Genomic DNA, 24959 nt, shown 5'->3' on the forward strand with positions numbered 1-24959 from the left:
GGAACTGGCAGGAGGCAGGATTCAGCACTGGGCACAAGGAACTTCATTTGGAGCCCTAGGGGCCAGAGCTGCTGGAAACTCTCACGTCTGAGGACAGGATTGAACCTAAGGAACAAGATGGGTTGCCTGTGGGCGAGGGGCTGGGATGGAGAGGGTATGGGACGAAGAGGCCCTGGGGGTCAGGAGCCCAGACTTCACATTGAAAAATGTCCAAATTCAAATCCCGACTCCACACCCACCAGCTGTATGACCTCATTGAACAAGTTACTTCATTTCCCTAAAACCTCACTTTCCTCTTTGTGGGTAAACCAGGAAATAGTCCTACCTCAAAGGGCTGTTGGAATGTCGAGATGGGATCTTTCATGGAGGCGTTAGCACTGTTTCATGGAGGCATTGGAGAAGGAAATGGCAACCTACTCCAGTGTCCTTGCCTGGAGAATCCCAGGGACAGGGGAGCCTGGTGGGCTGCCGTCTATGGGGCCGCACAGAGTCAGACACGACTAAAGTGACTTAGCAGCAGCATGGAGGCATTAGCCCTGTGTCTGTGACATAGGAACACTGCTTGAATGATCCTCAGAGACACAGCCAGTTTTGCTGACTCCCACCCCCTCCAAAGGATTCTTCCCAAGGTTTGCCCACTATGACCCCAACCCGAGTCTTCTCTGGGCTAATGCTCTGAGTACATTCAACCTTTGCTCTAACATCTGTGTTCCTGACCCTTCACCACCTCAGGCTCTTAAAAAATACCCCTTCACTGCGTGAGCTCTTTCCAAACAGAAAGCAAGTGGATGTCTTAAGAGGCCAAAGGTTGTCCCCCTGGGAACATAATGTGACCACGTCCTCGGATACTCCGTGGTGATTAGAGCGCGCCATCCTGGATTACTCCACCCTGTCAGGAAGCGTCCTCAGAGCCCAGGCAGAGCAGTGGAGATAGCCTTGCTGATACAGCTTTGTGAATATACTTTCTCCTGACTTTTGTTCCCTGCCACATTTCTAAATATTTTTTTCTCAAATTCTTTTTCACCCTTCTCCCACCCCTCTGATAAAAGGCAGAGCAGCAAACATAAACACACACAATGACATGTACGCAACTGGAAGAACCTTAGCATCTATCTTCTTCCCCTCTACACTCCCCCGCCCCCCAGCGCCCCCTCCCGAGCCAGAGACTCCAAGGCAGGGCACTTCCCTTAGGAGTCCTGTGTCCCCATCCCCACCGGAAAAAGCGCAAAGTGAAATCGCTCAGCCATGTCCGTCTCTGCGACCCCATGGGACTGTAGCCTGCCAGGCTCCTCTGTCCGTGGGATTTTCCACCAAAAGCACTCGGTCCAGATTTACTTTTCACAGTTTTGTGAAAAGGCACTTTTCGCATGTGCCTTTTGTCTTTCTTCGTGTATTACAATATGCACATGATATATTATGTTTAATAAAATTGACTATGGAATTTGAATTGTATCTCTTTCTCTCCTAAGAGCCTGTCACACTTCCCTAGGCGCCTATAAGGGAAAGTGCCAACAAATACCTAATCTGCCACCGTGAGCCCAGAAACACTCTTCCTGCAGTCTTCTCTCAGTTGTTCATGCCAAAAACCCAGGATTCATCCCACTTCCTCTCTTCCTCTCAGCCCTCTATATTCAGTCCTTCAACAAGGCCTGTCAACTTTACTTCCAGAACCTTCCCAGCCAGTCCACTTTTCCCCTCTCCACCTCCTCCACGCCTCCTGTCTTGCCTGAGCTCCTGAAGGAGTCCCCTGACACTCTCTCAATCCCCACCCCTGTGTTTCCCCCTCACCCACTCTCCATAGAACAAAGTGATCCTTCGGAAAACTAAATTAGAGAATGTCACACCTGTGCTTAAATCTGAACAAGACCCAAACTCCTTACTCAGACCTAACCGGCCCTGCATAACGGACCCTGCCTCCCTCCCACAGCATCACGTACCACCCTCCACCTTGATCACTGTAATTCGGCCAACACTTGCTTGCTTCCTTCTATTCCTCAATTACTCTAAGCTCCTTCCTGACTCAGGGACTGCACTGGCCTTTCCCTTCCCTGGGACACTCTTGTCCCAGATCTGCCCTTGGCTGGCTTCTTGCCACACAGGTCAGCTCCTCAGCAATGCCTTCACTGACCACTCCATCTGGGTAGTCTCCAACCCTCTGCACCCTGACCCCAATAATCATTATTCATCACCCTGTCTTCCTGTCATAATAGACCATGCCCCTCCCTCTTATTTTCTTGTTTATCTGTTTGTTGTTTGCTTTCGTCATTAGAAAGTAAGCTCCCCAAAGATAAGGATTTTATCCATCTTGCATGTATGCATGCTCAGTTGCTCAGTCATGTCTGACTGTCTATGAACAGTGGCCCGCCAGGCTCCTCTTTCCCTGGGATTGTTCAGACAAGAATGATGGAGTGGGTTGCCATTTCCTTCTCCAGGGGATCTTCTTGACCCAGGGACTGAACCCTCGTCTCCTATGTTTCTTGCATTGGTAGCAGATTCTTTACCTCTGAGGTACCTGGGAGGCCCTTTTATCCATCTTGCTGCTGCTGCTAAGTCGCTTCAGTCGTGTCCGACTCTGCGCGACCCCGTAGACGGCAGCCCATCAGGCTCCCCGTCCCTGGGATTCTCCAGGCAAGAACACTGGAGTGGGTTGCCATTTCCTTCTCCAATGCATGAAAGTGAAAAGTGAAAGGGAAGTCGCTCAGTCGTGTCCGACTCTTTGCGACCCCATGGACTGCAGCCTACCAGGCTCCTCCGTCTGTGGGATTTTCCAGGAAAGAGTACTGGAGTGGGGTGCCATCGCCTTATCCATCTTATTCAGTCCTAAATCCAAATAGTCTTTGGTATGTCCCAAATGGAGCATGCTTGTACTAAAAAAATTATTCATAGTTTATCTGAAATTCGGATTTAACTAGGTGCCCTGAATTTAACTGGCAACCCTGCTTGATACTCATGGTCCCATATCTTGGGAATATGGTCCCAATAGAATGAAACCAGTATGTGAAGAGAAGAGAGAAAATGAGACAGGAGAGAGGGTGGGGGAGAGGGAGACAGACAGACAAGGACAGAACAGGACAGCAGTAGAGAATGAGTGAGCAAGAGAGAGACAAAAGAGTCACAGGTAGACCAGTAGACACCCTCTGATGGGGTTCACGTCTCTCAGTGACCCACCCAGAGTCAGTGCCACCCCGTCCTTTCTGTCGCTTGTTTGTTCACAGGTACCCATAAATCCCCCTTTCACTTCAAAATAGTAGCCAACATTCTCGAGCACTTGTGTGCGCCAGGCACTGGGCCAAGCTCTCTGGAGGCACTGTCTCTTTTAGGCTGTCACCTCACAGTTCTATGAGGGTGTTACTGTCGCTTGCTCTACAGAGGAACAGAGAAGTTAAATAACGTGCTCATGCTCACGCAGACTCTTGGCTTCAAACCCAGGCAGTGCTTGACCGCTATGTGGAGCAGCCCTCACTCATAATCAAGGGGGTCCTGAGTGGCTCACTGGACTGCTGACCCTCAAGGGACAGGTTGGCAGCATGTGTGGATTCAGGAGCCAAACTAGACAGGCTCAAATCCAGCTTTCCTCACCCATGGTGTGACTTTGGGAAAAGTTCCCCAGTTACCCTGAGCTCAGTTTCCTCTTCTGTAAAATGGTGTTGACAATAATAGTAGCTACAGCATAGGGTTGATATGGGGACTTAATTAATTAATGTCTCTATATACACACATAAGAAGTCATTAGATCAGATAAGCATTTAATAAATATTTACAGACATCTTTATTATTTTCAGCTCATCTCTGATGCCCAGCACAGGATCTGGTACAAAGGAAGTCCTCATGGTTCCTGTGTGAGTGATGACAAGAATGGAGAATATTAATGAGAACCCTAATGACTGTTTAGTCAGCACCTACTATGTACTAAGCATTGTGCTAAGCAACTTACACACATCTTCTCAGGCCATCCCCACAACAGCCTACTAAGTTGATATTGTCATCCCCATTTTACAGACAAGGAAACTGAGGCTATAAGAAAAGCCACAGAGAGAGGTCCAGAGCTAGGATCTCAACCCTGGTTTATAAAGAAAGAACATTGGATCTGTGATTGCTTTGAAGAAGACAGAAAGCAGACAGGCTTGCATTGAGATGTCTTCGTGTGGACTGACTTTTGAGTTCTTCCCATTCTCTTCATAAACTCCTTCATGTCCCTTACAGATACCCTGTGTACCTGCTTTTCATGCACTGCTATCTCATTAGATGGATATGGAGTCGCATTTTATGAAGGAGGCACAGGTACTTGCTGAAGGTCACAGGCATTATGAATAGGTTCTGAACTTAGCTTTATCTAACTGCCAGTGGAGTCTTTGTCCCCTGTACTCAACCTCTGATCTCCAGAGGAGATCGCCCCCTCCAGAGCATGATGTCCCTCAGACCTCCCAAAGACACCCACTTCTGACAATCCCCACTGCTAGCAAACCCCCAGGCTGGGGCCTCCTTCACAAAGCCACCACCAGAGTCAGCTTCATGGTCTGGCCCCTGCTCATTCCTTCTCCTTGAAATCTGTGCTCTGGCTGAGCTCAATCTACATTGCTCTCTCTGGTCCACTTCGCACTCACTCCTTCACCTGGGTGGTGCACCCTTTCCCATTCCCCTCTCCTCCTACCGAATCCTCTTTCAAATCTCAGTGGCATGTCAATTCTTCCAGGAAGCTTTCCTTTTGTTGGTTCAGGTGCTCTTTCTTTGTATGCTTCTATTGGGTCCTTATCCCTCTCTATTGAAATTGCCTTTTTACCTGAGGGCCTCTCCTTTGCTCCAAGAGGGCAGGGCTATGTCTGCCTATTCACACTGCATCCCCAGAGCTTGGCCTGGGGTCAGGTACCTGGTTGGTGCTCAGTGAAATCTGGGTAATGAATGAAGGCTCCCTTCTTTGTTTCTTTGTACTGAGTACTGGCTTCAGTTTGCTGGCACACAGTAGGCTCTCAATGAAAATCTGTTGAATAGATAATGGAAGACTGCAAGAATAAACAAACAACATGGTTCAACATCCCCTGCCTCACATCTCACACACACACACACACACACACACACTGGATTTGTTCACCCCTCTGCCTTGGTCTCTTGCAGAACAAAAGGGATTCCAGCTCCTTGTTTGAATGCTGTGGGGTTTTGAGGAGGAAAAAAAATACTGCTCCTTCAACAAGAAGAGTTTCAGGCGATAAAGGCCTTTCTTGCTGGCAAAGGGAGGAGGGACCTCAGCCCAGTTTCAGGATGGCCTCAGTTGGCCCCAGACTGACTAATAAAGTGTGAAATTGACTTCATCCCCCACCATGCCTCCCCAGCAAGTGTGTCCCGCAGCGTCTCCTCCTGCCACCACGGACACAGTGCTGCCGCCATCCCCTCTGTCACTGGCAGACAGGCAGGTCATCAACGCCCACGCAGCCCCAGGGCCCAGCGCTCTGCAGAGCCCTGGAAGCCATTTGGCCTCGGGCCAGGATGGGCTTTCAAAGCTAGAAGCATCCGATGTGGCATGTCTGATGCACCTCCTAAGTCAGCCGCTGGCACCTCCTGGCCCTATTTACTCCTCTGGCACTGACTGCCGAGGCGCGGGTGGGGCTGGAAGCGGGACAGCGTTACGTTAGCCCTTTGAGATCTCACCCCACCCCATCCAGTCCACTGCACCCAAATGCAGGACTGGAGGGTAAGAGCGAAAGGGACCTCAGCAAACAGTGAAAGCAGGGAGCTTTTAGGGGGCTTTAGGGGCTGCTTGGGGAATGATAGAAGCCCACTTTTCCACCCCAAAGGACCACTTTGGGGTCTATTTTGTTTATATGCTTCTGTTTAAGATTTTCTAGGAAGAGAGGGATTCCGTGGCTCTGTTGTTCAGCCGCTCAGTCGTGTCTGACTCTTTCCGACCCCACAGACTGCAGCACGCCAGGCTTTCCAGTCCTTCACCATTTCCAGGAGTTTGCTCAAACTCATGTCCATTGAGTCAGTGATGCCATCCAACCATCTCGTCCTCTGTCGTCCCCTTCTCCTCCTGCCTTCATGCCTTCCATGGCTCTAGTGAGTCCTAAAACCAGTGATCTGTTCAACAGTCATTCCCAAACCTGCCTCAGAAGTGCGTCAGAATCAACCAGACGACTTGGTGAAAAAGATTGTGAGATCTGTAGCGTGTTCATCTGCTCAACACTCATTTCCTATTCTTCTGAAAAGAGCCCCTATTTTATTTTTTATTTTTCATTTATTTATTTATTTATTTATTTTTTTAATTTTATTTTTAAAAAAAAAATCACATGCTCCCCATCCTGAACCCTCCTCCCTCCCAACCTCCCCATACCATCCCCCTGGGCCTTCCCAGCGCACCAGCCCCAAGCATCCAGCATCGTGCACTGAACCTGGACTGGCATCTCGTTTCATACATGACATTTCACATGTTTCAATGACATTCTCCCAAATCTTCCCACCCTCTCCCACAGAGTCCATAAGACTGTTCTATACATCAGTGTCTCTTTTGCTGTCTCGTACACAGGGTTATCGTTACCATCTTTCTAAATTCCATATACATGCGTTAGTATACTGTATTTATGTTTTTCCTTCTGGCTTACTTCACTCTGTATAATAGTCTCCAGTTTCATCCACCTCATTAGAACTGATTCAAATGTATTCTTTTTAATGGCTGAGTAATACTCCATTGTGTATATGTACCACAGCTTTCTTATCCATTCATCTGCTGATGGACATCTAGGTTGCTTCCATGTCCTGGCTATTATAAACAGTACTGCGATGAACATTGGGGTACACGTGTCTCTTTCCCTTCTGGTTTCCTCAGTGTGTATGCCCAGCAGTGGGATTGCTGGATCATAAGGCAGTTCTATTTCCAGTTTTTTAAGGAATCTCCACACTGTTCTCCATAGTGGCTGTACTAATTTGCATTCCCACCAACAGTGTAAGAGGGTTCCCTTTTCTCCACACCCTCTCCAGCATTTATTATTTGTAGACTTTTGGATCGCAGCCATTCTGACTGGTGTGAAATGGTACCTCATAGTGGTTTTGATTTGCATTTCTCTGATAAAGAGTGATGTTGAACATCTTTTCAAGTGTTTGTTAGCCATCTGTATGTCTTCTTTGGAGAAATGTCTATTTAGATCTTTGGCCCATTTTTTGATTGGGTCATTTATTTTTCTGGAGTTGAGCTGTAGGAGTTGCTTGTATATTTTTGAGATTAGTTGTTTGTCGGTTGCTTCATTTGCTATTATTTTCTCCCATTCTGAAGGCTGTCTTTTCACCTTGCTAATAGTTTCCTTTGATGTGCAGAAGCTTTTAAGTTTAATTAGGTCCCATTTGTTTATTTTTGCTTTTATTTCCAATATTCTGGGAGGTGGGTCATAGAGGATCCTGCTGTGATGTATGTCAGAGAGTGTTTTGCCTATGTTCTCCTCTAGGAGTTTTATAGTTTCTGGTCTTATGTTGAGATCTTTAATCCATTTTGAGTTTATTTTTGTATATGGTGTTAGAAAGTGTTCTAGTTTCATTCTTTTACAAGTGGTTGACCAGATTTCCCAGCACCACTTGTTAAAGAGATTGTCTTTAATCCACTGTATATTCTTACCTCCTTTGTCAAAGATAAGGTGTCCATATGTGCGTGGATTTATCTCTGGAGAGCCCCTATTTTAGAGAGCTATTGTTGCCTCACATAGACCCACGGAGTTTGGGTGGTCTCCAGGGGTGAGCATGTTACCCAGGCTGGGCCAGTCACAGAGTAATCTGCCTAGGCGTCTAAACTAGGCTGGAGTGCGCAGCCCCAGGATTTTGGCAGAGCTGTAGGGGAAAAGATACTCTCTTTTTCAGAGGCTGGTAGCTGTCAGACTGGAACTGCTGGCTAACAATGAAATCAACACAGAGGTAAATTGTGACAAAGAATGACAAGAGAGAGAGAGTGAGCTCATAACATGTTATGAGCACCTAGATCCAGCCATGTCTGAAGTTTACTCCTCTGGGCTATTCAAATGCATGAGCCAATAAATTACTATTTTCTTTTTTTGTTTTCTTTCTCCTTTTTTTTTTTTTTTTTTTTTGGCTTTTGCTTCAGTCACTTTGAGTTGGATTTTTGCAATTTGTGACTGAAAGAGTCCAGACTAATACACAGACAGACCCCACCTCGGATCTATTGACTCTTGATTCCCATTGATGGAATCCAGGAATCTGGATTCTTCAAGAAGCTTCTGAGGGGGTTCTGATAAAGGGTCACTACTTTATCAATCATTGTGTGGACATCATTGAGATCCTTGTCCAATGATGTACAGACAAAAGTGATCCTTCCATATGTGGCCATTATATGTCAGAACTCTGTACATGGTCTTGACCCTCACAACAGCTTGATGAAGTACAGGTTATTCTTCCTATTTTACAGATGAGAACACTGAGGCCTAGTGAGGTGGTGAATGAATGTATTCAAGGGCATACAGCTAGTAGGCGACAAATCTAGGCGTACGAGTCTCTGAAGTACATCCTTTTTCTACTACTCTACGTGTTCCAGAGGGGCTGTGCAACATGCTTAGAGCCTCCACACCCAGTGTTGGAAATGTCCTCTCTCTTCAGAAGCTCTTTCAATAATCAGAGCCTATCTGAGTCACTTAGTGTCCTGTGGCCACAGTAAGAGAGGACTCCAATGTGATGGGCCTGAGCAACAAGGATAATTTATTGTACTACACTCTAAGAAGCCCAAAGTAGGATGATTCCAGGATTGATTAATTTGGGGGCTCAGTGTAATAAGCAAAGGTTCAGGTTCTTTCAATTTTTCTTGTCTGTCTTCTTCAGGAGTGACAAGGCCTTCCGTCTGACTCTCTTCTTGGCTACAAGATAGCTGCTGCACTTCCAAACATGACAATGTCCAGCACAGGGAGATGGTCTGAGTCTTCCTATGTGTTTCTTTTTGTCTGTAAAGAAAATGGTTCTGAAAAGCCACTGGTCATTGGTCAGAATTACATCACACATTCAGACTTAGTTCAGTTGTTGGCAAGAAGGGTGGGGCATTGTGATAAGCTTGGACCAATCTGATGCACCGTGAGTCTGGGCTGAGTGGACACCTGAACAGTAGAGGGCTCTTCGAGAAGGATGGAAGGGGAGGAAGTGTGTTGGGTAGTGTCTGCTCCACGATTCCTCCCCAATTCCCTGGATTTTCCTCCCTGATTCTGGGCCCAGGCTCCAGAGGCATCCTTCTTTTCATTAGTCATGATCTTTGCAGGAAGGTCGACTTTCAGATTTCAAAATCCTCCCCATGGCTTCCTCATCCTCCCCTCCATTCCCCTCCCAGAGCTAGCAAGGTGTCCTAAAGAAACACAGGACTTACCCGCCAACATCCAGAGATGCCCCTCCTGGCTTTACTTCCCTTGCTCTCTGTCAGACTAATGCTAGCTCACTAGGTTGCCAGAAGGAGTGGTACAGCATGTGTGGTTGTGGGCCTGTGCCACTGCATGCCCATCACCCATTTCCCCTCCTCTGAAGCACAGAATGCACACTGTCTTTAAGGATCACCCTTTCCCACTCTCAGATCATGTGTGTAAGCAGCACTGACTCTCACTGTACCCCTAACTCTTTTTTTTTTTTTTTTGCTTAGAGGCATGTGGGAACTTTGCTCCCTGACCAGGGATTGAACCTGTAATCCTTGTATTGGAAAAGTGAAAGTGAAGTCACTCAGTTATGTCTGACTCTTTGCAACCCCATGGACTGTAGTCTACAAGGCTTCTCAGTCCATGGACTTCCCCAGGCAAGAGTACTGGAGTGGGTTGCCATTTTCTTCTCCAGGGGATCTTCCTGACCCAGGGATCGAACCCAGGTCTCCCGCATTGCAGGCAGACGCTTTACTGTCTGAGGGAAGTCCACTCCCAACTGTTAATGGGGTCTCTTCCCTTGCACCCTGGGGCATGTGACTTGAGCCTGTTCAATCACTGTTCAGTGCCTTTTGCCACAGGACTTGATTTGGAATGGACAATAACCCCAGTCTGTTTTCTGAGAGCCACTTCCTGAGCCTTGAGCTTAAACTCTTGGGGAAGTGAAATTCTATTTATACTAGGGTTGTTGAGTTCCAGATTTGAGCCTAGAGCTTTCAGTAACCATTTTACGACTTCCTAAAGGAAAGTTGGTATGCAAATGAAGCTCACACTAAGCCGAGAGAATGAGATAGAGAGATCCTAAGGTGCTGGATCCAACTGGGCCTGATGCCAGACAGCTCTGTACATCTTGGTGACATGAGCCAATGAGTCTTCCTTTCTTGGTCAACCCAGTCTGAGTTGGCGTTCTGCCCCTCGCAACCAAAAAGCAACTAATATAGCATGTGCTTTTGAAAAAGCTGAACTGTGCTCTCCTTTGGCTGAGTCATGCAAGTATAGAGGGGAGTAATGGGAGATAAGGCTAGGAAATCAGGCTATAGACACATGGCAGAGGTCACTGAAGACTTTGAGATGGGCCACTCACTCTCTGAGACCACTGGGGAACACAGGACTTCCTGAGGCCAGGTGATTCCAAGAGTTCCCAAACAAGCTAAACTTTGACCAACGCCCTGCCCCGACCCAAGCCCAGGGATCAGGTTAATGTCTTTGTAGCTACTGATAAAGTAGAATTCTTGATCTGCAATGGGATTCATCCTCCAGGCCCGCCTTTCACAGGAAAGAGTGGGTGAGTTCCGCATAACTGAGAATGTTTGGAAGCTGGGAGCTACTGGCATTTACCAACTGCTCCTATGTACCAGGAATGACGAGGGTGGGGAGGAACCCAGTGCAACTGACAAGAAGGTGGGGGATGCCAACAAATGTAGACGGCTTTTTAATTAATTTATTTATTTTTGGCTGTGCTGAGTCTTCTCCCATTGCTGCACACAGGGTTCCTCTAGTGGTGAGTGGGGGCTACTCTTTGTTGTGGTGCATGGTCTTTGCATTGCGACGGCTTCTCTTGTTGTGGAGCACTGGAGCACTGGAACTAGGCACACGGGCTTTAGTAGTGGCGGCACTCGGGCTCAGTAGTTGTGGCTCAAGGGCCCTAGAGCATGAGCTCAGTATTTGTGCTGCACAGCCTTAGTTGCCTTGCAACATGTGGAATCTTCCCAGACCAGGGATCGAACCTGTGTCCCCTGCTTTGGCAGGTGGATTCCCATCTATTCTAATCTCTCTTAAATTGCCTAGGGTAGGAAATGGGCTGCCCATAGTAGGTAGAAAGACATAACTGCCCTCTTTCTACCATACCTACTTCTATTAATGTGGCCTGACAGTGTACTCACTTTGGTGTAGCACATTTTGCTTTGTATTAAAATGGATATTATATGTGCTGCTACCAGGTCATGTCTCCTCAGTCACCTCAAGTCTTCCAAACCCTCTCCCACCTTGGCAGAACTGCCTCCACCCTTCAATTTCTTTTTAAGACTACATGAATCAAAAGTCTTCTGCTCTTGAAGAGGTGAGGTGATCAAGGAGGAGATAAGAAACCAGCTCTCTTTCTTTTTAATATTCAATAGCAGCAAAACCACCCCCCCCACAAAAAAAATGACAAAACAGACATTAGTATCTCTGTAATCAGCCACACATAGGCTTTGCCTTCCAAATTGTTATCTGTATAGTCCATACATTTGTTCCTGACAGGGTCTCTAGGAGTCCAATGCCACCCTCCCCCAGTTACTCCCAACCATACCCTCCATGCATTCCACTGTCTTACCTCTTTATTGAGGTTTCTGACCAAAAAAAAAAACTGTTGCCCAGGACGGTATCAAGGATAAAGCCACCATTGCTTCTGAGTTTCCTTCCAACCAAATACACAACACAAAATCATTGCTTAATTCCTCATATACATGATGTTGTTTGTTTGCTTACATATTACTGCATGTAGACATTGGTCCTGGTGCTTTACAAATACTAACTCATTTCATCCTGAAAACAACCTCTAATCACAATTGTTAGTTGCATTTTACAGAAGAAAAAATTCTGGCACATATGAATTAAGTGACCTTCCCAGAGTTACGAAATTAGGAAGTGACAGAACAGAGATTTGAACCCAGGTGGTTTATACTCTTAAACCTGTGCCAAGGGTATGCATACTTCTTCTGTAAAGGGCCAGATAGTACTTTAGGTATTGAGTATCACATACAGTCCCTGTTCCAATGACTCAGTTCTATTGTCCTAGACAACACATTAATAAATGAGCGTGACTGTGTGCCAATAAAACTTTCTTTAGAGACACTGAAATTTGAATTTCATATCATGTTCAAAGTCAGGAAATATTACTTTTTCTTTTGTCCCCTCCCTACCCCACCACCAGTCATTTAGAAACAATGGCAACCCACTCCAGTATTCTTGCCTGGATAATCCCATGGACAAAGGAGCCTGGAGGGCTATAGTTCATGGGGTCTCAAAGAGTAGGACACTGCTGAAATGACTGAGCACACACAAACACAAATTCTTAGCTTGCAGGGTCACACAAAAATAGAGAGTGAGCCAGATTTGGTAGGCAGCCCATGATTGGCTGACTCCTGCTCTATGCTATACTCTTGTTCAACCCGGTCCTTACACCTTACCTCTTTTCCTCTTCATTTCCCAGACAAAGAAACCGAATTCTTAGAGGTTAATGATGACTTGCCCAAGGTTACATACTGAATAGGTGGGGGGAGTCAGGATTTGCACCCAGGTTTGTCTTCATCCCAGAGGCTCTAGAGGCAGAAAGCAGGTGAAGGCCACTGGGTGGGCAAGAGGCAGGGCTGAGCTGGTGGCATCAGTGCTGCCTACCTTGGCCAGAAGCTGTCAGTCTCCAAGTGCTGGCAAATTCCCCTCCCCTTCCTGTCTCTTCACCCCAATCCTCAGGAGCCGAGTACAGCAGCCTGGAGTTCCTCGGCCCTGATCTGACACTGAGGTCCTGTTTAACTAGGACTTGCAAGAGACTGAAAAGCTCTGTCTTTCAAGTCTGGAGCCAGAAAAGCCCAGAGACTGTTTTGACTTGGCCTGATCTTGCCTACTGCAACCATTAGGGCAGGGCAGACCTGATTTAAGGGGACTATCGCTCATGATAACACTTCGGCTCTGGCCGGGGTAAGACTGGGAAAAGGTCCGGAAGGAGTAGGGGAAGGGGAGAGAGAGAGACACAGAGGAACACCCAGAGAGAAATATGAATCGGAGGGACATTCAAATACATGTACACCAACACACAGAAATATCCCTTAACAGCTGTTTTTCTGAACCAAAATCCTATTTCCTGTTTCCTTAGCTCTGCAGACACAGAAAAGCCAGTACTGCAGCAGAAAATCTCCCCGTATTACTTGTTGTTAATAATTATTTGTTTTGTCTTTTCTAGGTTTCTGCAATGTTAACTTCTTTCAAACCAATGAACAGCCCCTAAAGTGGACAATGTGGAAGGATGTGGAGTTCAGAAAGCTCCAGCAACTTGCTCAAGATCACACAGCAAGTTAATGGACGAGCTAGAGACGAGGATCAAGACTCCAAACTTCCAGTGCAATGTGAGTCTCCAACAAACTACCCACAGAAATTAAGGGGACGTTGAATGTCAGGGATTCAGTACCTTCACTTCCCTTCAGTAAGCCCCTTAAGTCCCTCTTTGACAAGGAAATGACAGCAACATAGGTTTCCCAGGTGGCACTAGTGGTAAAGAACCTGCCTGCCAATGCAGGAGACGTACAAGATGCAGGCTTGATTTCTGGGTTGGGAAGATCCCCTAGAGAAGGAAATGGCAACCCACTCCAGCATTCTTGCCTGGAGAATCCCATAGATAGAGGAGCCTGGCGGGCTATAGTCCATGGGGTTGCCAAGAGTTGGACATGACTGAAGCAAGTTAGCACGTACGTCTAAATTTGAGCAAGACAGTGGACAAGCAGATGCATGCTATTCCCATGGTTATGTATGATGGAAAACTGTGAGACAGATTCAAGGAGAGCTGGATAGATTGTAGCCAGTAGGAGATCAGTACCAGAAGGATCTTGGTGAATTGGGTTTTGTGTAGAAGGATGCTATGTCATGTGATTTTTACTACTGAAATTGAATGACTTGAGTTCCCATCTCATCTCTTCTGAGAATGACTCTCTCCCCAACATGGGGTCCTCCCTTCCAGGATAACTCTCAGAGCAGTTGCTGCTGCTGCTAAGTCACTTCAGTCATGTCCGACTCTATGCGACCCCATAGATGGCAGCCCACCAGGCTCCCCCGTCCCTGGGATTCTCCAGGCAAGAACACTGGAGCGGCTTGCCATTTCCTTCTCCAACGCATGAAAGTGAAAAGTGAAAGTGAAGTTGCTCAGTCGTGTCCGACCCTCAGCGACCCCATGGACTGTAGCCCACCAGGCTCCTCCGTCCATGGGATTTTCCAGGCAAGAGTACTGGAGTGGGGTGCTATTGCCTTCTCAGAGCAGTTACTTAGTCCAAAGGGGCAGTTCTCGTTGTCATCTCCTGAAGGAGAAAAACCTGGAAGCCTGACAGGTGTGTATCCTGCAGTTGCTGAATTCTGCCACATGGGGACACTGTTAAAAATGGGCAGCTGGGTTGCCCTCAGTCAGTGCTCCTCTAACACATCTCCAGAGCCTGGGGACACACAGTCAACAATACCCAGCACCAGGTACAGCCCCTGCCCTCTAAGGAAACCACTTCATTGATGGAGGCAAATTCCATCTCACTGGTCCTGCAGGTGCTTCCCAGGGGGATTTGGGAAAAGGAAGAAACTTTTCTTGCACACACCCTATGACACATAGCCTGGACACCCAATGTTATGGCTCTTTATTTCCACTTACACTCAAAAATGGTTGCTTTATTTCCTAGGTGTGTCAACAGTGTGCTGGGGTAGTGGGTTGAGACTGATATGCAGCATCAGTGATAAACTGGCCCTAGAAGCAGCAGCCCTGAAGCTCTTCCCCTCTCTAGCTCTCTAGAAGGTAACTCTTGGTTTGAGGCTGTACCCCACCCATCCCCCTCCTCAGGGCACCCTAGTTTCATTAAGGAAAATTGTCCCTCCCTGACTATTTTGAGGGAGCAGTACTTCTTGAATCCTTCCTTCCACGGCTGGCCTCCTCCAGTTGAAGTCAAAGAGATCAGGTCCCTCTTCTTTTTACCTGGATGAACTAGCGGGGAACATGTGGTCTCAAATGCTCTTTCCTCAAGACTTTCACTCTGGCAAGGACAGAGGAATGGTTTCTGGTCATTCTCTTTGTGGCAATAGCCATGGTGGATCACGGATAGCATCCTGACCTATGTCCCTATCAAGTGAATGACGGTTTTCCTACTTTCTTCTTCTTGACCCTCAGAGTTTCCTTAACTCCTGCTGACCCAAGTCTGCTCTTCTAGTCTTTTATCAATTATGTAAGCTCCCATTGGTCTTCCAAAAGAATCCCCTCCTCTCTCATTTCTGGTGCTTGCACGAAGAACCCTGTCTGATACAACCCCCAAGACTGGAAGAAATCTCCTCCTCTTTCACTTCTAAGACTCACCCCAATTCATTCCTGATTGAAGGTAGTTTGGGTCTCTCAGGGCCAGTCTCCACCTTACCTGATGTAAATCTTTATAGATAAAGCAAACAAACACAAAGGAACACGCTCCTCAAATGTTGTCAATGTTGGCACAAGTGGTGAGATTACTGGGGGTTTTATTTTCCTCTTTTTGCTCATATTTGTCCCCTGAAAAAAAATTTCCCTATTTCCATAAACTCCATTTTATTAAGAACAATAGAATTTACCTCTGTGTTTGTTCAACTGCAATTAGAGAAACTGAGACACAGAAACACTGTTTCTCATGCTGAAGGAGGGAGCCTCCGTCCCTCCGTGGGTGTCCTTGAGAAGGAGACTTGTCAGTGTTTTGGCATCGCACTGGTGGCTGTTATCACCCACTGGTTTGGGTGGATTTATTGACAGAGCCAAGATCTGATATCCTTTCGGCTTTGTTGTATGCATGACTCAGGACACGACCTCGCCCCTCCTTGTGGCCCAGGTCTCCCCACAGAAACAAGGAGGAGAATGGCACTAAATGACCTCTAGGAGTTCTGCGGCTCCGTTCTGGGGGCTTTTGGAAGATCATTGCCTAATGGGAGCAGCAACCAGGATAGAACCTGGAGTCCCACCCAGTCTCTGGGTGGGAAGGCACTTTAGATATTCCATGTAGGCAGCACTCTTTCTTTTATTTGCTAAGTGGCATGGCTTTCGGGATCTTAGTTCCCCAACCAGGAATCAAAACTAGGCCCTTGGCAGTGAAAGCACAGAGTCCTAACCACTGGACCACCAGGTAATTCCCAGCACTTCTTGAACTGCACATGACAAAACCTACCTCAAACTGGCCTAAGCTAAAAAGAGAATTTATTTGTTGAAATGTAGATTTACAATGTTATATTCATTTCAGATACACAACATAGTGATTTGATATTTTTATATATTATACTCCACTGAAAGGTATTATAAAATGTTGGTTATAGTCCTGTGATGTACCAAAAGGGAATTTATTGACCCAGATAACTGCAATATTTAGGTCTGAATTCAGGCTTGGCTGGATCCAGGAGATAAGAAGGTTATCATCAGGACTTGGTCTCTTCTAGTCTCCTCTGCTCTCCTTTGCCTGCTTCATCCTTGGGCAGGTTCTTCCCAAGCAGCCCCAGGCTTCCATCTTACCAGCTTAGCGCTTCTTCCCAAGAGTTCCACCAAAAGTACCAGGGCTGACTCTCACTTGACTGTTAAGTGACATGCCCATTGCTGAACCAATCACTCGCTGGAGCCAGGGTGCAGATTCTGTTTACTGGCCAGAATTGGTCATGTTCTTGCCTCTGAAGTTGGGAGGCCACTTACATCTGTGGCCTAAGATATGAGGATGCATAGTTCACTAAAGGCAAGTCACGAGCTCTTACCAGAGTGGAAAATGATGCTGGGAAGGAAAAAAACCCAAAGGTCCACTCAGGTTCACCTATATCAGCGGTTATCAAAGAGTGTTCCCCAGGGCCTCCCTGGTGGCTCAGTGGTAAAGAATCCACTTGCCAGTGCAGGAGACATGGGTTCAGTCCCTGGTCTGAGAAGATGAGACATGCTGTGGAGCAACTGAGCTTGTGCACCACAGCTATTGAACATGTGCTCTAGAGCCCAAGAACCACAACTATTGAGCCCATGGGCCACATCTACCAAAGCCCATACACACTAGAGCCAGTGCTCTGTAATGAGAGCCACTGCAATGAGAAGCCCATGCTCTGCAACGAAGAGTAGCCCCTGCTCACCATGACTAGAGAAAAGCCCTTGCAGCAGTGAAGACTGAGCACAGCCAAAAATAAACAAATACTTAATAAAAAATAAAAAGCACTGTTCCCCAGATTGGTAGCATCCACATTACATGGAAACTTGTAAGAACTGCAAATCATAGACTCCACTCCAGACCTACTGACTGGAAGGGGCCCAGCTCTATAGGTGACTCAGATGGATGTTAAAGTTGAGAAGCACTCATGTAGAACAGTAGCTCTCCAGCCTGACTTCAGTGAGAATCATCAGGGGAACTTTTAAGCAATCTGATCAGGATAAAGGGGTAAGTGAAGGAATGGGGTCCATCTCTGGTGCTTTTGTAATGCTCCCAAATGATTCTAACAGCAGTGAAGGTTGATAGAACCACTGAGATCAAAACCAAACCAAACCACTGTTCTCAGCTCCTTCTAATTTATACAGTGGAGATAAACAAGGATGTGGACAGTCCCTCTGCTGTGAATGTTGGTTTAATAAAGGAATGACTTGGGGGGTGGCAACTCAAGCCAACCCAGGTGAAATAACAAAGTGGGGGACACATGATCCAACAACTGCATGCAGTCTGAACCAGGAATTCTTTATGCTATGATAAATTAATCTTTATATCCTCATAGCTGAATCACCCAAGAGAGGAGGCAGTTAGAGGGGAAAAATTAAAGGCACAGTTTAATGAGTGCTTACTGAATTAGGCTCATTTAAATTGCACTCATTTCACATGCTAGCAAAGTAATGCTCAAAATTCTCCAAGCCAGGCTTCAACAGTATATGAGCCGAGAACTTCCAGATGTTCAAACTGGATTTAGAAAAGGCAAAGGAACCAGAGATCAAATTGCCAACATCCGTTGGATCATAGAAAAAGCAAGAGAATTCCAGAAAAACATCTACTTCTTCTTTATCGACTATGCCAAAGCCTTTGACTGTGTGGATCACAACAAGCTGTGGAAAATTATTAAAGAGATGGGAATACCAGACCACCTTACTTGCCTCCTGAGAAACCTGTATGCAGGTTAAGAAGCAATAGGTAGAACTGGACATGGAACAATGGACTGGTTCCAAATTTGGAAAGGAGTACATCAAGGCTGTATATTGTCATCCTGCTTATTTAACTTATATGCAGAGTACATCATGCAAAATGCCGGGCTGAATGAAGCACAAGCTGGAATTAAGCTTTCTGGGAGAAATATCAATAACCTCAGATATGCAGATGACACCACCCTTATGGCAGAAAGTGAAGAGGAACTAAAGAGCTTCTTGATGAAGGTGAAAGAGGAGAATGAAAAAGCTGGCTTAAAACTCAACATTCAGAAAATTAAGATCATGGCATCCAGTCCCATCACTCCATGGCAAATAGATGGGGAAACAATGGAAACAGTGACAGACTTTATTTTGGGGGGCTCCAAAATCACTGCAGATGGTGACTACAGCCATGAAATTAAAAGATGCTTGCTCCTTGGAAGAAAAGTTATGACTAACCTAAACAGTTTATTCAAAAGCAGAGACATTACTTTGCCAACAAAGGTATGTCTAGTCAAAGCTTTGGTTTTTCCAGAAGTCATGTAGGGATGTGAGAGTTGGATCATAAAGAAAGCTGAGCATCAAAGAAATGATGCTTTTGAGTTGCGGTGTTGGAGAAGACTCTTGAGAGTCCCTTGGACTGCAAGGAGATCAAACCAGTCAATCCTAAAGGAAGTCAGTCCTGAATATTCATTGGAAGGACTGATGCTGAAGCTGAAGCACCAATACTTTGGCCACGTGATGCAAAGAGCCAACTCATTAGAAAAAGCTGGGAAAGATTGAAGGTAGGAGGAGAAGGGGATGACAGAGGATGAGATGGTTGGATGACATCACTGACACTATGGACATAGTTTGAGCAACCTCTGGGAGTTGGAGAAGGATAGGGAAGCCTGGCATGCTGCAATCCATGGGGTAACAGAGTCAGACATAACTGAGCAATGGAACAACAAAATCTGATGTAGTCCTGTAAGGTAGATAATAATAACTACAAATATAATCCTTGAAGTAGGTAGTATTAACTGTTAAAGAAGAAGACACTAAGGATCAAAGAGCAAAGTTACTAAACCTTGGTGGCTGTGCTGGGATTTAAATGTATAACTGTCTGGTTCAAAAAACAGGGCCCTTAATCCCCACTCTGTGCTGCTTTGAGAAAGGTCATGCTCTCCAATTAGGTGCAGAGGAGCTTTGGAAGGGGTTTAGATGTGAATTCTCTGACTCCACATGTTTTGAGGAAAGAGCACTGGCCTGGAATCAGAATCCTGGCTGCACTCACAGCTCTGTTCTTGACTAGTTATGTGACCTGCAGCAAATCACTTCTCTAGCTGGGGCCTTGGTCTCCTGATTTATACAAATAAGATAGCTTTAAATGACCCCTAAGGTTTTTTTCCATTCCATTTGAATGATGGTATCAGGAGGTTTCTAGCCAAAGAGTTTTCTTGTTCCTCAGGATCCTAGGACCTGTTTTGAAATACTCCCGTGTTCCAGCCTGACCAGGTATTCAAGTTGTTCTGCTGTTCACTAAAAAATTGCACTCTAGACCAGGAGTCAAGGATTCCTGATTTCTTTAAGGCTTAGAAGACAGCGCAGCTCAGATAGAAGCTCTAAAATCTGCAATGAAATCTTGGAGAACTAAAACACTGTAAAATTTTGTATGGTCTCAGAACACATTTTTGTCAGATAGGACTGCAAAAGTCACAGTGCCTGACTCCAACATTTATCAGTAGGTGCTTCTTTTACCTCTGGGCTGGCAGTATGGAAGACAGAGATGAATGGGCAGCACTCTGGTGCCCAAGAGGAGGAGAAGCACAGTTGGGATATGGCCCTGTAGTCAACCTCACATTGATGAGGGAAATGCAAATGAAAACTAGGTGCAGCACCAGTGAAAGGGGTAATATCCAGGGCTGGCATGGACGTAGTGAAATGAACACTTTCATACACTATTGGTAGAATGTTAATTGGTAGAGTTTTTCCAGAGGATAGTTTGTGACATTAAAAAAAATTCACATGTGCATATTTCTTCATCCAGCAATTCCACTTCAAAGACTGTCCTCAAGAAATGCTTACTCTCTGCACAAGGATGTAAAACAAGAATGTGCATCGCTATGCTGTTTGTACTGATAAAAAGTTGGAAACAGCCTAGATAGCCATCAGGAGGGAACGACTGAGCTGGGCTCCAGTTTTTCTCTGGCATACTACCTAGCATTTAAGAACCACAAAGAAGATCTACATGTATATATGGGGCAGGGGTGGGGTGGGAAGCCCAAGATATAGAAATACATTTTTAAAATCTCAGAACAATATACTTGGCTTAAAAAAATGTATGCAATACAATAAGATACTGCTTCATATCCACTGGGATAGCTATAATAAAAAAGCAGATAATGGCAAATGTTGGCAATTCAGGCGCTGCTGGTGGGAATATAAAATGGTGCTCCCATGGATGGTAGCCCACCAGGCTCCTCTGTCCATGCAATTTTCCAGGCATGCGTCCTGGAGTAGGTTGCCATTTCCTTCTCCAGGGGATCTTCCTGACCCAGGGATCGAACCCGTGTCTCTCGCATCTCCTGCATTGGCAGGTGGGTTTTTACCACTAGCACTCTAGTGGTAAAAACTAGGAGGCCCAAATGGAAGCAAATATTCACAAAAAAATGTGTACACAAATGTTCATAGCAGCATTGTTCATAATAGTCCCAAAGTGGAAACAATTGAAACACTCGAAAGCTGATGAATGGATAAATAAAATGTGGTATAGCCATACAATAGAATATTATTCTGCCATAAATAGCAATGAAATAGCAATAACATGCTAAAACATGGATTAACCTTGAAAACTTTGTGCTAAGTCACAAAAGATCAATATTTTATGACTCCATATAAATAGTCCAAATAGGCAAATCCAGAGAGACAGAAAGTAGTTAAGTGGTTGCCTAGGACTTTGTAGGGGATGACAGCTAAAGAGTAAGGGATTTATTTGAGGGTAATGGCAAGGTTCTAAAATTGAATGCACTGCTGTGTGCACAGCTCTGTAAATATACTAAAAGCCATTTAATTGTACACTTAAAATGGATGAGTTGTATGATGTGTGGATTGTATCTCAATAAAGCTCAAAATGCCCACACATACAAATAAATACAAATTTTTTGAATGAAATTTTGTCTAAAATAGCAAAAGAAAACCTAAATATGCATCAATAAGTACGTTATTGTAAATGTACCACCATGGAATAAAATGTAATACTATGCCAAAGGCAAAAATGAAGTTCTGTATGAACTGACATGGCATGATCTTTAAGATGTATAATGGGACTTCTCTTTAGTGCAGTGGTAAAGAATCTGCCTGCCAGTGCAGGAGCCACAGGCTTGATCCCTGATACAGGAAGATCCCACATGCCACAACTGCTGAGCCTGTGCTCTAGAGCCTGTGCCCCACAAAAGGAGAAGCCACTGCAGTGAGGAGCCTAAGTCCTGTAACCAGAGAGTAGCCCCTGCTCGAAACTAGAAAAGTCCTCACAGCAACAAAAACCCAGCAGCTGATAAATAAATAAATAAAGTTGTTTTTTAAAAAATGATGTATCACCAAGTGAGAAAATCAATATACGGAACAGTGTGTATAGCATGTCCCCTTATGGAAAAAAGAGGAGAAAGAATGTTTATGGGTACTTGTGGTTTTTTCTGTGAATAGACTCCAGTACTCTTGCCTGGCAAATCCCATGGATGGAGGAGCCTGGTGGGCTGCAGTCCATGGGGTCGCTAAAAGTCGGACACGACTGAGCGACTTCCCTTTCACTTTTCACTTTCATGCATTGGAGTAGGAAATGGCAACCTACTCCAGTGTTCTTGTATTATTTCTTCTGTTGAAACGATCCATCAGTGAACTTTTACTGATTTTAGTGATTGCTTCACCTGACCAGTGAAGTATTAATACAAAAAAGATATGAAATTCAAGTTTCAATGTTCACAGACAAAGCTTTATTGGCACACACCATGCTCATGAATTAGTGTATTGTCTATGGTTGCTTTCTCAATACACTGACAGAGTTGGGTAGTTGTGACAGAGACCATAAGCTCACCAAATCTAAAATATTTATCATCTGGTCCTTTCCAGACAAGATTTGTCAACTTCCGGCCTAGCTTATCTGGGAGGAGGCACTGGAAACCGATGACCTGGCTGGCTGCTTCGAAAGGGGATTGCTCATCCCTGGCTGAGGGATGGGGTTGGAGGGAAGCCTTTCATGGTAAACCCTTTTAAACCTTTTTTCTCCCCTAATATTTATTTCTTTGGCTTTGCCAAAGCTTTTTTTCTTTCAGCTGTGGCACTTGGGGTCTTTGAGCTTCGTTTTGGTGTAGGGGAGTTTAGTTGCAGCATGCAAACTCTTAGATGTGGCATGTGGAATCTAGTTCCCTGACCAGGGATTGAACCCAGGTCCCCTGCGTTGGGAGTGCGGAGTCTTAGCCACTGGACCACCAGGGACATTCCTGAACCTAATTTTTAGCAGTCACCAAAACAAAAAAACTAACTTCTGGCTTAGCTTATGCTTCTGCAAGTAAACATATTATGATGTATATATGTAGAAAAATGTTTCAACAGATAGACATCAAATGTATAACTGAGGCTTCTTGGAGGGAGTGACTGGCTGGGGAGAGTGAAGACAAGTGGCTGAGGAAGGTGGAGTCAAGAGTCAAGCTAACTTGACTTGTCATGTTAACTTGTGCAGTTAAAAGTAAAGAATGCACGCTTTCTAGAACTGTGTGTTCCTAGAAGTTGTGGGCTACATCTAGGGACTCACTGCAGCAGTTGGTGCAGAATGTGGCCCACAATGGGCGCTGAGCCACCTAATGAATACAAAGGCCCAGGAGGCGAGTGTCAGGAGAGAGACAGTGCACTGACAGGCCTGCACAGTTCATAAGGTAGTGGGGTGGGGGCGGAGGATAGCCAGGGAAGGAGGGAGGGACAAGAGCAAGAGTGTCTGAACAGGAGCATCATCCCTAGTGCCCTCCCAGTCCAAGGCTGCCAGCAACCCGGGGGCTTTGGGCACTGTGGTTGAGAAGTCCTAGCTTTCTGGAGTGCTAGAGGCATTTTAGCATCTCCCCACTTCCCTCGCCCGATAAGATTCCTCATTTTTTGTCCTTTACAGACTCTCTTGAAGGACGCTTGGGGGATCTAGCTGAGGGCTTGTGCAAGCCAGCTGTGCCTCATTCTCCCCAGCACTGCTTTCTCAGCAAGTGCCATCTGTGGTGTCATAGCTCTCTGGGGGGAGAGACTCTTCCCCTCTGCTGTCCAGCACAGCTGGAATCCTCTGCCCGAGGACCAAGCTGTGGGGGCTGCTGCAGAACTGGACAGATGCTCAGGGGACCGAGTACCTTAGTTCCAGGGACATCTGGCCACAGGGGTGTCTCACACAGGGACAAAACAAGGTCACCTCTTGTCCTCATTTCTCTATGAAAGATGACATGAGTTGGAGCCATGTAAAATAAAGCTGAAGCAGTCATTCCAGAAGAACTGCCTTTCATGTCCTGTTTTCTGTACTTCTGAACTGGACAAAACCACCAACATTCCAAATCAGCAGAAGAACCAGAATGTCCTGTTGAAACGATCCATCAGTGAACTTTTACCTGGTGACTGCTTCACCTGACCAGTGAAGTAGTAATACAAATCTGGATTTACCTCATCTTTTATCAATGAACACTTCACCTGATGAATTACCTTGACTTGCACCAGTGAACTCTTCTTAAAAAACAGCTTACCTCATCTACCTCTGTTTTTCCCCATAAACATCCTGAGACCCTTTGCTATCATGAGGACACTAATTTTTTTTCTATCTAAATCTGTGTACCCCGAATTGCAGTTCTTTGGTCCTAATTAAATACCTTGTCTCTGAACTAAACTCTCATGGTTTTGTTTTTAGGTTGACACCTTCTTCCAGAATCAAGGCCCCTGTTTTATTTAGGGAATCCTTTTTTATGTTCATGTATCAGTAGTTTGGGTTCCAGATTGAATGTATGATTCATGCTTGGCCAATCAGAATACTCCATTTTCCTGCTCATGGTAATTGGTTCAGAGATGGGCATGTGACCCAGGTCAAGCTAATGAATGTCACCTTTGATTTTTGCTGGAGTTATGGCAGAAGAGGTGTTGTCTCTCTGCTGGGGTTGCATGCGGAGATACATGTGGAACTGCTGGTTGACTTTTAAGTCAAGATAAAGAGCAAGCCTAAGATGCTCACGAGCTCAGTCTTCTCTGACTCTTTGCGGCTCCATGGACTGTAGCCTGCCAGGCTCCTCTGTCCATAAGATTCTACAGGGAAGAATACTGGAGTGGGTTGCCATTTCCTATTCCAGGCGATCTTCCCAACCCAGAGATTGAACTCGTGTCTCTTGCATCTCCTGCATTGGCAGGTGGATTCTTTACCACTGTGCTACCTGGGAAAACCCAAAGAGCAAGGCTGCTTGACAACAAAGCTAACATAGAAGGAAGCAGAGCTGAGAACTGGAGACTGGTTGATGACTTTGTTTAAACTAGATTCAGCTACCCCAAGATTAAGTGAGCTTAGGCTGGTTTGTAGTGGCAAGAATTGTGACTCCTACTCAGAGCTGGCAGAGCCAAGCCTCCTATCAGACTATCAGATTCTCTGACTATTCCATAGAGATTTCATTTCTACCCTGTTTGCTGTGCACTTGGGCCCCTGTCTTAGCCCTTTCCCAGCTGCCCAGAGGAGA

At 45.7% G+C, this 24959-nt stretch overlaps 1 long non-coding RNA gene across 1 annotated transcript; it reads left to right on the forward strand.

Annotated features, from left to right (window-relative positions):
* The first annotated feature begins 12821 nt into the window (after positions 1-12821).
* Positions 12822-24127, forward strand: LOC147369659 (uncharacterized). Its single transcript, XR_015167732.1, has 4 exons — positions 12822-13055; positions 13318-13480; positions 22348-22477; positions 23378-24127. It is a non-coding gene; the product is annotated as an uncharacterized LOC147369659 (long non-coding RNA).
* Positions 24128-24959: the final 832 nt, after the last annotated feature.

The sequence above is a fragment of the Bos grunniens genome, chromosome 7 (genome assembly GCF_055505025.1).
Source record: "Bos grunniens cultivar Pamir isolate PY7600 chromosome 7, Bosgru_T2T1.0, whole genome shotgun sequence".
In the NCBI taxonomy this organism is placed as follows: Eukaryota; Metazoa; Chordata; class Mammalia; order Artiodactyla; family Bovidae; genus Bos; species Bos grunniens.